The following is a 13,951-nucleotide window of genomic DNA, read 5'->3' as shown; positions in this document are numbered from 1 at the left end:
ACCATTTCATCCTCAGTGGTGGTAACTTGGTAATCCGTACACAGTGGCCAGACACAGTCCACACGCCTGCAGGCTGGAAAGTCTAATAGTCTACATGGTGGCAGAGCCAGTGACGGGGAGGAGGGAGGGAAGGCTGCCCAGGGTGGCCCTACAGGCTTTTTCACTTTCAGAAGTAAGTGCGGTGGCAAACTTTTAAGTGGGTCAGCTTTGCCTTATTTCTCTGCCTCTTCACCTCACTGGGTTTTTTAATCAGTGTGTTTCAGCAGCTCTCCTTGGAAATTGGTTCACACATTTCCATTACAAACATTTCTTTGTCTTCAGTGAAAGGGCGTTTCTCTTCTCACCATCCACAGAATTCTTGTTTTAATCCAGGAAACCTCTGACCAGAGGTTGCTTTTGTAGCTTCAGCTATTTGTGCAGAGTGAGTGTGTTCTGCTTCTGGTAGATCTCAGCCTTGCTCTTCTGCACAACCATACTTTCTGGATATTCTCCCAAGATGTTTAGCCCAGGGAACCTTAAAATGGTTAAAATACTTTTAAAAATATTTGGTCTTTTACCCATCCGGATACAGTGAAGTACAACCTGATACAATTGAACTCAGTTTCTCCCCTCAGTGTTTATAAGGTGCCATTCCCCCCTGCCCACCCAAGCACGCACATGCGCACGCCCACCCCGTCTTCACTAGATGTTAGACTCTGGCATGTGATTCCTGCTCCCACAGCCCAAGGTGTCCTCCAGGAGGAGGTTTATTAAACTAATAAGCCACACTACACAGTAAGCAGTCAACAGTGGCAGCTAGTATGGTGGTGCCTCCAAGTGACAGCAGCTGACAGCCTTTTCAAGTAGTAGAAATAAGGAACAGCAGAGGAGATATTTCAGGAATGCAAGCCTGTTATTTTAATGTTAAGCCTTAAGCTGGAGAAGCAAAGCGCATGGCTGCAGGACTGAGAGCAGCCCGAGACTTGTTTGCCTTTAGAATACTTGTACTTCTTCCTTTGGGACGGAACTTCTTCCCAAAGGAGGAGGTTTACTTAGTAAAAGTTGAGGCCAGGTGTAGTCAGTGGATCTCATGGTTTCTTTCCAACCTGGGTAAGACATTTCAACACCAACCTGAACAATAGTGAGTGAGCACTTGTCCCAGCCACTGTGTGATGTTATTTGTTTGTGACAAGCTTGTCCCCAGAAGAACTGTAGAATCTCTGGAGCCTGGAATTGCTTTGAGTCTTGGCGCTACCAGTCACACCTAGCAGATGGGGTATATGGTAGTTGTTTTGTCAGGTCTTGCTACAGGGAAGTGAAAAGTCCCAGTTAGGGTCACTCTGGTCCACCTGTTGAACAGTTGCCATATCAGACAGCTGGGAGCTTCACAGGAGCAGCTGATCTCACCAATGATACCTGTCTGTATTAGTCTGTTTTCCGTTGCTATAACAAAACATCTGAGGCTATATTAGCAACTGTAGGGAAAAGAGATTTATTTAGCACACATTTGGAGGTTCAAGAGAGCATAGCTTCTGCTCGTCTCCAGTGAGGGCCCCCTTGAGTATATGACATCACAGCAGATGGCATCCTGGTGGGAGCACTGTGAGAGAGAGCGAGAGAGAGAGATCACACAGTGAGACAGGAACCCAGAGAATTTTTAAACACATATGCAGTCACACAAGGGGAGGGCTGGCCTGGTTCTTTTATAACAACCCATGCATGAGAACTAACTGGAGTCTCATAAGAATTCTATCACTTACTCCAGGGCGTGCTCCAGTGACTCAGTTATTACTAGATACGCCACCTCCCGGCATTGCCGTGCTGCTGACCAGGCTCCAGCATGTGAAATCCTGAGGACACTCAGACCATATTCAAACCATGCATCATCTTCTGTGGTTTAGATGAGTGTCCTCCAGTTGTCCACGTGTTAAAGGCTTGGTGTCCAGGGTGGTGACTCTGGGAGGTGGTGTAGACTTTTAGGAGATAGGGTCTCGTGGGAGCTCCTTAGGCCACTTGAGAGTGTGTCTCAGGAGGGATTATGGGACCCTAGCTCATCCCCTTGCACCCTGCCTGTTTTTGCTTCTCGGATCATGATGTGAGAAGTTTGCTCCACCCTGCTCTCCTGTGATGATGTGCTGCCCTAGTCAGAGGCCCAAAGCAATGGGGCAGGCATGCAATCTTGGACTAAAGAACCTCCAGAACTATTAGCCAAAATAAACCTTTTCTCCTTTTTTATTTTTTAAAATTATTTTTTGGGTGTAGTTGGACACAATGCCTTTATTTTATTTATTTATTTTATGTGGTGCTGAGGATCGAACCCAGGGGCCCCGCACCTGCCAGATAAGCACTCTACCACTGAGCTACAATCCCAGCCCCAAACCTTTTCTCTTTATAAGTTAGTTGCTTCAAGTATTTCATTACAATGATGAAAGCTGATGAACACGTCATCCTTATTGTCACCATGAAATGGTAAAAGTTGGTGTTTAAGTACTTTGAATAAGCTTAACAGGACCAACTTGCTGTTTGCTGAGAGGCATCATCTCAGCCATTTTATCACTCCAAGCAGAACTGAGACTGAACAACAGATTTCAACAATTGGGAAGAATTTCCTACATGTAGGGATTGTGAGAACCAGGAATTCTTTCCTAGAGGAATTGCAGAGATAAATTCACCACTCTGGAGAAGCAGCCATTTTTCTGGGTATTATACGGTTCTCCATAGAAGGAAAGGAATGTGGAAGGATCTTCTGTAGTATTTAAGAGGCAAAAAAAAAAAAAAAACAAAAAAACCTGGCTTAGGACTTCAGTTCCTCCACTTTTGAGTAAGTCACCAAATCTGTCTATCTCATTTCCTCATTTATAAAATGTGGTAATATTACATAATAATATATAATAAATATTATTTGTAAAAATAACACATCTCAGAAGGTTATTGCAAGAATTGATTTTGTTAGTTCATTGAAGGCATTTGAACACACTAATCACTCAATAATCAGTAGGGATTCATATTATTACCACCAACAGTACTACAGTGTCTTCAAATTTGATATTTCAGAATCCTTTAAAATTGTTGTTAGTAAGGCTGGGCTCTGGACGAGGTGGTGCCTGCCTATAATCCCAGCAACTCAGGAGACTGAGGCAAGAGGATCACAAGTTCAAAGCCAGCTTCAGCAATTAGTGAGACCCCAAGCAACTCAGTAAGACCCAGTCTCAAATTTAAAAAACTAAATAAAAAGAGTTGGGGATGTAGCTCAGTGGTAAGTGCCCCTGGATCAATTCATGGTACCAAAAAAAAAGCTCTTGTTACTAAATATTGAACGGAAGCAAAAGAATACTTATTTAACATTTAAAATAATGATAAACTAACTATTATACCCATTTCTTTTTAAAATTTTTTTTTTTATTTTTTAGTTTTTGGTGGACACAACATCTTTATTTGTTTGTGGTGCTGAGGATCGAACCCAGTGCCGCGCACATGCCAGGCGAGCACACTACCGCTTGAGCCACATCCCCAGCCCTGTTATACCCATTTCTTAAGAAAAAGAACATTAATGCTGCCTATGAATTGCCCAGGTGTATTATTTGTATGTAAATATGTGCTTCCTGTGGGTATGTATTTCCTGTTATTACACGAGTGTTCTCCCTAGCCACTTCTCACACCCTACCTGGCAGGTTAATCAATGTCCTGAATTCTGTATTGAGCATTCTCTTAAGTCTCCATACCACTGTGTCTGTACTCTAAAATAATGAAATATTTTAGTTTTGCATGTTTTATATTTTTTTTAAAATGGAGTCATACTCAGTGTATCCTTATGCTACCTGCTTTCATTGCTTAGAATTCTGATCCTGAGGTTCCTCCTTGATGCATGCAGCAATCATTCATTTATTTGCACTTAGGAATTGTGTTTTATTGTATGAACTAAATTTACTTATCCAGTCACTGTAAATAGGTATGTGGGTTGTCATGCCCCATGCCACGGTCAGTGCTCTCTTCGGTTCTCCTGGTGCACCATTTCAAGGGCCTCCCCAGGTGTGTCCCTGGGAGTGAAGTTGTTAGGTCAGAGGATATGTGTATCTTCTACTTTACCAAAGAATTCCCAACTGCTTCTCAAAGCAGTCATGCTGTCACACTTGCATCAATACCCAAGAGCCCCTGTGGCTCTGCACACCCCTGATGGGTGTTGCCTGGACGGTATGTTGGCAGTCTGAGCGTAGGTGAATGGCATCACATTGTGAGTTTAGTTACGTGACCCTCATTACTGACGAGAGTGCACATTTTGTTATTTATTAGTCATTTAGCTTTTCTAAACTTGTGTGACATATACACGAGCTTCTCCATAGAAGCCTTTCTTCTTTTCTACTTGGATGGGCCTTTTGTTGACCAACTTGTAAAATATCGTGTCCTTCTGCTGGCTGTGTGTTGCAGAAGTCTTCTCCCAAGTTGCCTTGTTTGCCTTTGCTTTCTCTTATCCTTGTTTTCTGCTGAGCAGAAGTTCTTAATTTTAAAGTAGTTGAATTGTCGATCATTTCCTTGATGGTCAGTGCTTCGTGTATCCAGCATAAGAAGCCTTGCCTTTCTCCAAGATCGAGGTGGCCTCCTGAGCTACCTCCTCAGAGCTTTCTTGTTTTGTTCCTCACCTCTGGAGCTGATCCAGAGCCTGTGTATGTGGGGACCAGTGTGACCTTCCCGAATGGATGTTGGTTGTCCAGTAAGTAGCTCGTGGTGACATTCTTTCCCTGTCGTCCACCCTTCTGGTTCTCACATGAGGCTGGGCAGTGTGCAGGCTATCTGGCTCCCTGGTCCCGCTGCCACCCTGGCCCCGACAGCCCCTCACAGGTGGCAGGCTCTGGTAGCTCCCATTCCTCAGGCCTCTCACACGAGTTCCCGTTCAGCTTGTCAAGTCCCACAAAATATCTGTGAGATTTTAATTGGGATTACATTTAATTTAATCACTCCATTTAGCGAGAATTATGGATCTATGATAGTGGGTTTCCTAATTCCTGGCCATTATATTTCTCTAATTATTTAGACCTTTAAAACTTCTTTTATGAAGTAAATTTTCTTCATAAAGGTTTTGCCTACATTTTCCTGGATGTTTTTGAAGTTACCTGAAAAAGTTTTCACACTTCTGTTGAGGGCACATGGGTGCAGGCTATATTTAATCAAATTGCTTCTTGCTGCAAGCGTGTGGAACAGAAGCAGATTTTTGTACATTCTTCTTGGTTCAGCTAAATTCTTAAAAATTCAAATAGTTTATTTATCAGTTAGTTTAGAATGTTTACAAAGATAATAACTTTAACTTGCCTGACTGTGTAGCCAGGACCTTCAGCACAGTCACAGTTCTTTCAGTGTTTTGCCATTAGGTCGTGTTTGTTTATGAATATTGTTTACGAGATTAAGGAGCTTTCCTTGATCCTGGTTTGCTAAGAGTTGTTTAATTAACCATGAATTGATAATTAATTTTAGCAGATACTTCTTCTGTGTCTTTGAGATATTTGATTTCACTCCTTTCATCTGTGAATATATGTTATTTGATATTTTATAGGATTAAGCTAACCTTATTTTTATGAAATAAGCCCTATATGGCCATGATAAATTAGCTTTTTTATGGACTTACTTTACTAATTTTTTGGTACCAGGGATTGAACTCAGGGGCACTAACCACTGAGCCACATCCCCAGCCCTTTCTTGTATTTTATTTAGAGACAGGGCCTCACTGAGTTGCTTAGTGCCTCACCATTGCTGAGGCTGGCTTTGAACTTACGATCCTCCCACCTCAGCCTCCTGAGCCCCTGGGATTACAGGCATGTGCCACCACTCCTGGCTGCTTTACTAATTTTTAGAAGAACTTTGCATTTATGTTCACTTGCAAAATAGGTTTCTAATTTTTCTTTTTTTTTTTTTTTTTATTCTTGTCAGGTTTTGGCAACTTATGGGTTAAGCCAGCCTCATAAGAATGATCTGAAGTAGTGTGTTGGGATAATTTTTTGAGTGTGTTGGGATAATTTGTGTAAGATTAGTTAGAATTATTTTACCTAGAATATTAGGTTTTGGTGGAATTCACTCAAAAAAGCATATGGGGCTGGTCTTTTTTTCTATGGAAATATTTATTATGCTGCTTTTTAAAAGTGATTATAGGATGCTCAGATTTCTACTTCTTCATTGATTGTGTGTGATACAGAAGCTGTAATATAAAATGTCTGTGTGAGGATTTTGCACTTTATCTGAGTTTGACTTTGACCAGCATAAAGCTGTTGAAATGGGTTTTATTCCCCTGTTGTCTGCAGTGCCCGTGGTTAAGGTTTTCATCCCTAATACTATTAATGCACCTTTTCTTTTTTTTGGGACAGTCCTATCAGATATTTGTCTGTTACATTGATCTCTTCAAAAGAACCAGAGGCTTTTTTTTTCTTTGTCTAATTGTATGTTTAGTTTCTCTTTCATGAATTTCTGTTCTTATTTTCACTATTTCCTGCCTGTTTTCTTCTTTCTGGAAGGTTTTTTGTTTGTTTGTTTTTGACCTAAGCATTTAAGACTAAAAATTTCCCTCTAAACAGTAAATAAGCTGTAAACCACAAGTTTCAATATGTGAAATTTTTATTATGGCTTAGTTCTAAATATTTTTAAATTTTCTGTTATTCTTTTTTAGCCCATTGTTTTAGAAGTGTGTTTTATGATTGTTGAATATGTGAGTTTTTCAACTTATCTTTTGCTATGGGCTTTTAACTTCACTGAATTATGTTCAGAATCTATAATCTATCTGAATTTGAAATTAGTTGAGTTTGCTTTATGGCCCGTATGTGATCACTTCATGTAACTATTCCATGTGTGCTTGAAAAGAATGTTTTCTGCATTTGTTGTGTGATTTTTACATATTTTATTAGGCTAAGCTGCTAACTCTACTCTTCAGATCTTCTTTATTCTCACTGGGGTTTTTTGTCTACTTTATCAATTATTAAGAGGAATTATGCTGAAATCTTCTGCTAGGATGGCAGTTTGACCTATTTCACTGCACATGCATACCAATTTTTGCTTTATGTATTTTTTAAGTTGTGCAATTAAGGTGCATATGACTTTAGAATTGCTGTCTTCCTAGAATACTCAACCCCGTTTGTTTGGTTTTTTTTTTTTTTTTTTTTTAGTTGTAGTTGGACACAATACTTTTATTTTGTTTATTTATTTTTATGTGGTGCTGAGGATCGAACCTAGTGCCTCGCACTTCCAGGTGAGTGCTCTATCACTGAGTCACAACCCCAGCCCTCTAACCCTTTGTTATTGTGTTGTAAGACACATACTTTGCCTCGAATTCTATTTTCTATGATATACACACATATATACATATTTTATCAATATACATATCTTCATAAATATGTACATATACATAGATACAAATATGTGCATATATACCTGCATGTATGTGTGTGTACACAGTACTCAAACATACACTTATATCTTTATAGGTTAGGAATATTTTTTATATTTTCTTTGAATTTTTCATGTTTTGGGTGTACTCTTTTAAAAAAATTTTTTTTTTTTTAGTTTTTCATGAACCTTGATTTTATTTGTATTTATATGCAGTGCTATGAATCAAACCCAGTGTTTCACCCATGTGAAGCAAGTGCTCTACCGCTGAGCCCACATTCTGGCCCTTGGATGTACTCTTGTACTCTTCATATAGTTGATTGTTTTTTGTTTTGTTTTTTAACTCAGGCTGACAGTCTTGTTCATTTCCATTTGTTATAAATACTGAACCATTTGCGTTATATAGATCTACCATCTCATTTGTGCTTTCAATTTGACCTACATTGTTAAGATATCGATTTTACTCTCCTTTCCTACTTTCTTTTAGATTGATTATGTTTTTATTACATATTTTTCCTTTACAAATGGAAAATAAATATTCTGTTTTGGTAGTGGTTGTTTAGTGATTATCCTAGAAATTTTAGTGAGCTCTTGCTGTCAAACTTTGTGTTTGTGTTTTAAAATGTATGGGCTTTAGTTTCAAAAGAGGTTTTCAAAGTGGATATACTGCCCTTGGCTTAAACATCTCATAGCACAAGTGACCCTGCTCCTTTTGTAATTATTGAGTTCAGTTGTAGTTCATTTTATTGTTGTCTGTGTTTTCTCTCTGATTGCTTTTAATTGCCTTTGAAATGTGCTTTTACACTTACACATCTAAGGGTGGATCCTGTTCTGAATTCACTGTACTTTAAAAAGTGGGATTGGTATTGTTTGTGTTGTTTATCATTTCTAGAAAGTTCTCATCCATAGTCTTTAAATGTTCTCTGCTTGCAGATAACATATAGTTGAGTCTTCCCTTTATGGTTAGTGTTGGTAATCTCTGCCTCCTGTCTCAAGTGTTTGGTTCATACACATGTAATAGAATTAATGACACAGATGGACTTCTGCCATTTCTGTTAGGTACCTTGGTTTTTGTTTGTTTTTGTTTCTTTTTTTTAAATTCCTCCTGAACTGGATTTTTACTATTGAAATTTTGTTTTTTAAGCCCTTCAAATATTAAATACCTAAACAAAAGGATGAGAAGTTAATATTAACTGATTATATATTGTCTCTACCACTATAAGTTTTTCCCAAAATAAAATTTAATAGCATACTCATTTTATATATTGAGAAGTATTCACTAATTTTGGAATGTTCACAATAGACTGTACTTGGTTTAAGAGCCTGGTCTTCCTTCTTTTGGAATGTTGCAGAAATTTCCCTTGATTAAGACGTTTTACTTAGTAATTTTCTTTACTGGCCTCAAAAGGTAGAAGCAGGTGCCAAGTGACGTTTAGAATAATCGTCTCTCTAAAAACAGTGAGGTGCTCTGTCGGGCCAGGGCTTTGATCAAGCCATCAGACTTTGTTTCTGCTGTTGAAATTTATGTTTTAGAAAAATATTGAGACGAGAACTGACAGTTTGGGTTTTGTTTTTGTTGTTTGCGCTTTGTCTTTGGAAGCTAGATTGTCTAGTCCTGCAGTCCTGGTGGCATTTGAGGACTGCAGTCTTACCAAGACATTAGCATTTTGAGTCAGAAGCCACTGGCAGGGCAGAGTTTCTTGCCCTCAGACAAACAGGGTATGCAACTCTCCAGTGGATTTTTAATTGATTCAAATTTTTATTTTTTCCTATTTGCCCCATTCATGTGTTCTCAGGAGGTCATCAGATCATAGCATACTTTAAGAAACCATTAGATGTTATCACAAAGCACAAGAAGGTGACTTAAAACCTCTCGAGGATACAGATACAAATTTGGATCATTATGGTGTATGGACAGCTCTTTTAAGTGTTTTGGTCCGTAACTGTGATACATGGGAAGATTTTGAAACAAATCTCCATCACCTGGCTGGAGGAACACAATGCATCTTAAATATTGTTCTTCTCCACGTGGCCTTCAGCTCTCATACGTGTAGAAACAGATTTTGTCAGATGACTATGTTTGTTTGTTGTTTACACCAGTGAAAACTTACTATAAGGAAAGCAGTAGACATATGTAACATTAATTTAGTTGGTCATTTATTTAGCACTAATAACCACCAACGTTATGTACTGCTTTGTGACAGGCACTTTTTTAACTGATTTAGTTCTCAAGAGAACCATCTGGGGTAGGTATTATTATCTCCATTGTGTAGATAAGAAAAACGAGACAGAGAGTTTGAGTAATCATTCAAGATCCTGTACCTAGAAGGCAGCAGAGCTGTGACAAGAACCCAGGCAGTCTGGCCTGGACATTGTGCTCTAGAGCACAAGGCTGCCTTGAAAACATTAGATTCCTGCCACATGCCAGGCACTATTCTAGGTAGAGGGGACACTGCTGTGGCCAAACAAGGTTTCTGTGCTCTTTGAGCTTACCATCCACATGAGCAGAATTGTTATGCCATCTCCTCTGTCCAGCTCATCAGTAAACTAAAAACATGGTTAGGGTCTCCTTCACTTAAGTGGATATAAATGTGATTTTTTAAAAAATCACTACTTGGCAAGTGAGACTGTCTCTTGCACTCTGTCTCATTCACTCACACTCTCAGAGAAACTCAGTTAAGTTGAAGCAGCATCATAAGCAATGTTTTCATTTAGTGATGACTGAGAAGCCAGGTGCTATGGATTTTTTTCATGCCTGAACTGAGTGATGAAGTAATGAACATGCTTATTAAATTTGCATTTGATAAAATGCTGGACCACAAGGAAAGAGGATGTTCTTCCTATCAACCTAGAAGAAATAGTCCCCTGATACCTGAAGGATGTCTGTGTGAAGGATGTCACAGTAGCCAACCCAGGGATGCTGATCCCACGATCCCTTGATCCCTCGGATGCAAGCTGGAAGGGGAAGAAAGATGGGCTGCCAATCAACATGGAATGTCATTTAGTGGGACAGTAGTTTATTTAAAATCAGCTTTCTAAAAGATGGAAGAAACAGCCTGATTTAGAGTTGAACATATATTTCTCCAAAGAAGGTAAACAGGTAGCCAATAAACACATGAAAATATTCTCAGTGTTGCTAATCGTTAAGGAAATGTAAATCGAAACCACAATGAGATGCTATCTTCTACCCATTAGGTTGGCTGTTATTAAAAAAAGACCAGAATATCCTAGCATTGGCCAGGATGTAGAGGAGCTGGACTCCTGCTGTGGGAATATGAAATAGCACTGCCTCCATGGAAACAGGATGGTGGTTCTTCAAAAAAACAAAAACAGAGCTCCTGCATGATCCATGAGTGCCACTGCTGGGTCTGGACCCAAAAGAATTGAGAGCAGGGGTGTGAACAGATGTTATAAGTCCAGGCTCCCAGGAGTATTCTTCATAGTTGCCCAAAAGGCAGGAGCAATCCAAGTGTCCAAGTGTCAGCAAATAAAGGGATAAACAAAATATGGTGTATACATACACAAATATGATCCAGCCGTAAAAAAAGGAGGAAGATTCTAACATAGACCAATGTAAATGAAAACTGAGGCCATTGTACTAAGTGAAGTAAGCCACTCACAAACAGGCAAACACCGTGTGATTCCATTTATGTGAGATTTCTAGAGTCATCAAAGTCATGGAGGAGGAGAATGGTAGCTCCAGGGCTGGAAGTGGGGGTTGGGAGTTGTTTTATGGGCACAGAGTTTCTGTGTTGCAGGATGAAAGAGTCCTGGAGATGGCTGGGGGCAACAGCTGCACAGTGATGTGAATATACTCAATGCCACTGAGCTGTACACTTAAAATGGCCAAAATAGCAAATTTTATAATAAGTATGTTTTACTACATTTTAAAAAACACAACTTTTTACCTCTCTTTATTGACAAGTTTGGTTGTAGAAGAGTTTCCAGCAATCTGGAATTAAATTAGATTATTGGGGACTGTTCTGCCCTTGTGATGCTCTGGCTTGGATAATTAAGCCAGCATTCTGGACTTGCTAACCCAGGGAGCAGCTTCCTGGCACTCCACACCCATTTCTGCAATTGGTGTGAGGCTTAGGTCTGTGGTGATGTCTTCAGTCGATGTGGATGCCTTTCAAAAGAGACAGGAGCCTGAGATGCAATGAAAAGGGGGCCCAGAAGCTGAAAACCAAGTAGAAGAATTGGAAGAAAACTGGAGGATAAACACATTTGAATTTGTTAATGAGAGAGGTCTCTTTTCTGGAGGGTCAGAAGCAGGCAGGACCAGGGGGTTTTGGGTTGTTTTAAACAATGTTATTGTATTCTTTGTATTTTTATTTTATTTATTTACTTTTATGTGGTGCTGAGGAGCAAACCCAGTGCCTCACATGTGCTAGGCAAGCGCTCTACCACTGAGCCCAGCCCCAGCCTTAGGACCTGGTTTTGAACCAGGCTGGTCCACCTGACCGCGTTTCCACCTGACCGTACCAGGCAGGCCGTTTGTCCCCAGTTTAAAATCTTCATGGAGTATCCTGCATCTTTTCCAGAAAAGTCTGCCCTTTTTAGTTTTTTTCCGAGTGTGCTGGCAAGAAAGTCTTCAGGACATGCCAGTCTCCCTGTTGGCCAGAGAGCACAACTCAGGCCAGTGGCCCTGGGTGCAGAAGGGTGAAGGGCTGCGAGAGGCAGGGAGGGAACCATGGCAGTGCTCCCACCAGAGCCACCCCCTTAGTGGAGGCATCCAGAGTATAGTTATTTAAATGCTGTCCTTTCCAAGTCTTCCTAGCTGTCTCATTGCACAGTTCAAAGTAGAGATTCATTCAGGGGGGTTCCTGGAAACTCCCAGTACCTAGCCTGGTGCTTGGCACACTGCAGATTTGAATATGTTTGTGCAGCGAATGGGTGAAAGCCACAGTCCCACTGACTGGCCTGGTGCCTTGGATATGGCTCAGCCTGCCTGCCTGTGTGGCTTCTGCTGCCCCTTTGGGGTTTACTCTGCGCTTGCTATACTTGCTGTGCCACGTGCACTTGCCACCAACTCGTTTACCAAACCTGGGGGCAGCTGCTCTCTGCCTCAGGTAGCCCTCAGGACGTGGTCCCTTCTCTGAATAGAGTCTGTGGCTTTGAGGATAGCACAAGATGCGGTGGCTCCTTTGGGGACTGGAGGAGCCTTTGAAACATGGGCAGCAGAGTTCCAGAGGGGTTCACAATTCAGCCCAAGCAGGTCCTTCCCAGCATAGACGCCAGTTCCAAGTGCTAGTCAGAGTTGAGATCATTGGTTGAAGCAGGAGTAAAAATGAGCCAAACTGGGGTATCTTGAGGTGATTTATTCCAGCTAAATATGTCAGTTGTTTGTTTGTTCTAAAAATACTGCTAGGAGGATGGGGGTGTACTCCAGATTGTTGACACTTTGACTGAAACGAGAAGCAAAATGTAACTGATATGGGATCCTGCAGGAGTCCCTGCCAGTCAGAAAGCAGGGGCCAGGTTAGGAGGCAGGGTCGCAGCCAAATCATCAGAGACGGGCTGTGGGTCCGTCCCCAGCTCTGCCCTTCACACCCAGCCTCGAAGCCTCCCAGCTGAGGATGAGGGGCTGCTGAGCCCCAAAGAGCGAGGCGTTGCCTCCCAATACCTCCTAATACCTTGGCTTCAAGAAACTCTGTTTTACTAAATAAAAATGGTTTTGATTTTCCAGGACAGAGCGCAGCATCTGGGGCAAGGCCCCACGGTCCCCTCGCTCACTGACCAGATGGGAGAAAGGCCAGAGCAGCCACCCACTGTGTGCTGGCGCGTTGGGCCACATCTCCTGGAGCAACCAGGGTGTTGAAAGTAGCCAAGTTTCTAGAAGTTCTTTGTTGGTTAAATTACTCTCAGCAGTTTCCCTGTAAGTCCCTGGGCCAGCCACTCGTGGGGTGGGGGGGGGGCGGGTGCTCCATTATGAGAGAAGGTCATTGCTTCTGTTATGCACTGAGAAGCAGCTGGCTTGGAATGTCGGTTTTAACAGGGACTAAGTATTCAGATTTGACCCTGGAAAGCTTAGAGACTGGGGGTTTCTGACCAGTGGCCTATGAGCTCCGTTCTTCTAGCAGAGTTTTTAGGCACATTTCAAAGTCATGTGGATTTGATGACAGTTTTGATGGCAGGCATAAGGTCAAACTCTCCCAGCTCCTGTTTACCTCCTATTCTGGCAGGCCCATGGGTCTCCAGGACCCACAGTGGCAGCATGGGGGGCCTTGATGTGGGTGCCATGGTGAAGGGTGTCCCTCAGTTTGTACGCTCTAACCACCTGGCAGACCTTCACTGGAGTCGTGGACACCCTGGGCAGGGTTACAGCCCAGCCATCAGAAGGTGATCTGGGGAAGAGGCGGGTGCTGTTCAGACCACAGTGGTTCCCTTCAAACATGAGCCTAAAGGGCTGTTCAGAATTCCCGCTGCGCCTAAGATCACAGCGCCCCCTGCGTGCTCCTGTGGCTCTCACTGCAGCCAGGCATGGTGCACAACTGTATTCCCAGCGCCCAGGAGGCTGAGAAAGAGTCACATGACACAGGCATTCAGAGCCAGCCTGGGTAAAATAGCAAGACCTGTCTCAAAAAAAAAAAAAAAAAAAAAAAAACTC

At 41.6% G+C, this 13,951-nt stretch overlaps 1 protein-coding gene across 10 annotated transcripts in view; it reads left to right on the top strand.

The window, feature by feature from the left end:
• Ttc7b (tetratricopeptide repeat domain 7B) overlaps positions 1–13,951 on the top strand; it is a 213,979-nt gene that overhangs the window by 131,509 nt on the left and 68,519 nt on the right. The window lies entirely within an intron of this gene.

Source organism: Marmota marmota, unplaced genomic scaffold (assembly GCF_001458135.2).
Source record: "Marmota marmota marmota unplaced genomic scaffold, marMar, whole genome shotgun sequence".
NCBI classification, from domain to species: Eukaryota; Metazoa; Chordata; class Mammalia; order Rodentia; family Sciuridae; genus Marmota; species Marmota marmota.
The sequence above is the reverse complement of the archived record's forward strand: the minus strand, read 5'-3'. Positions and strand labels throughout refer to the sequence as shown.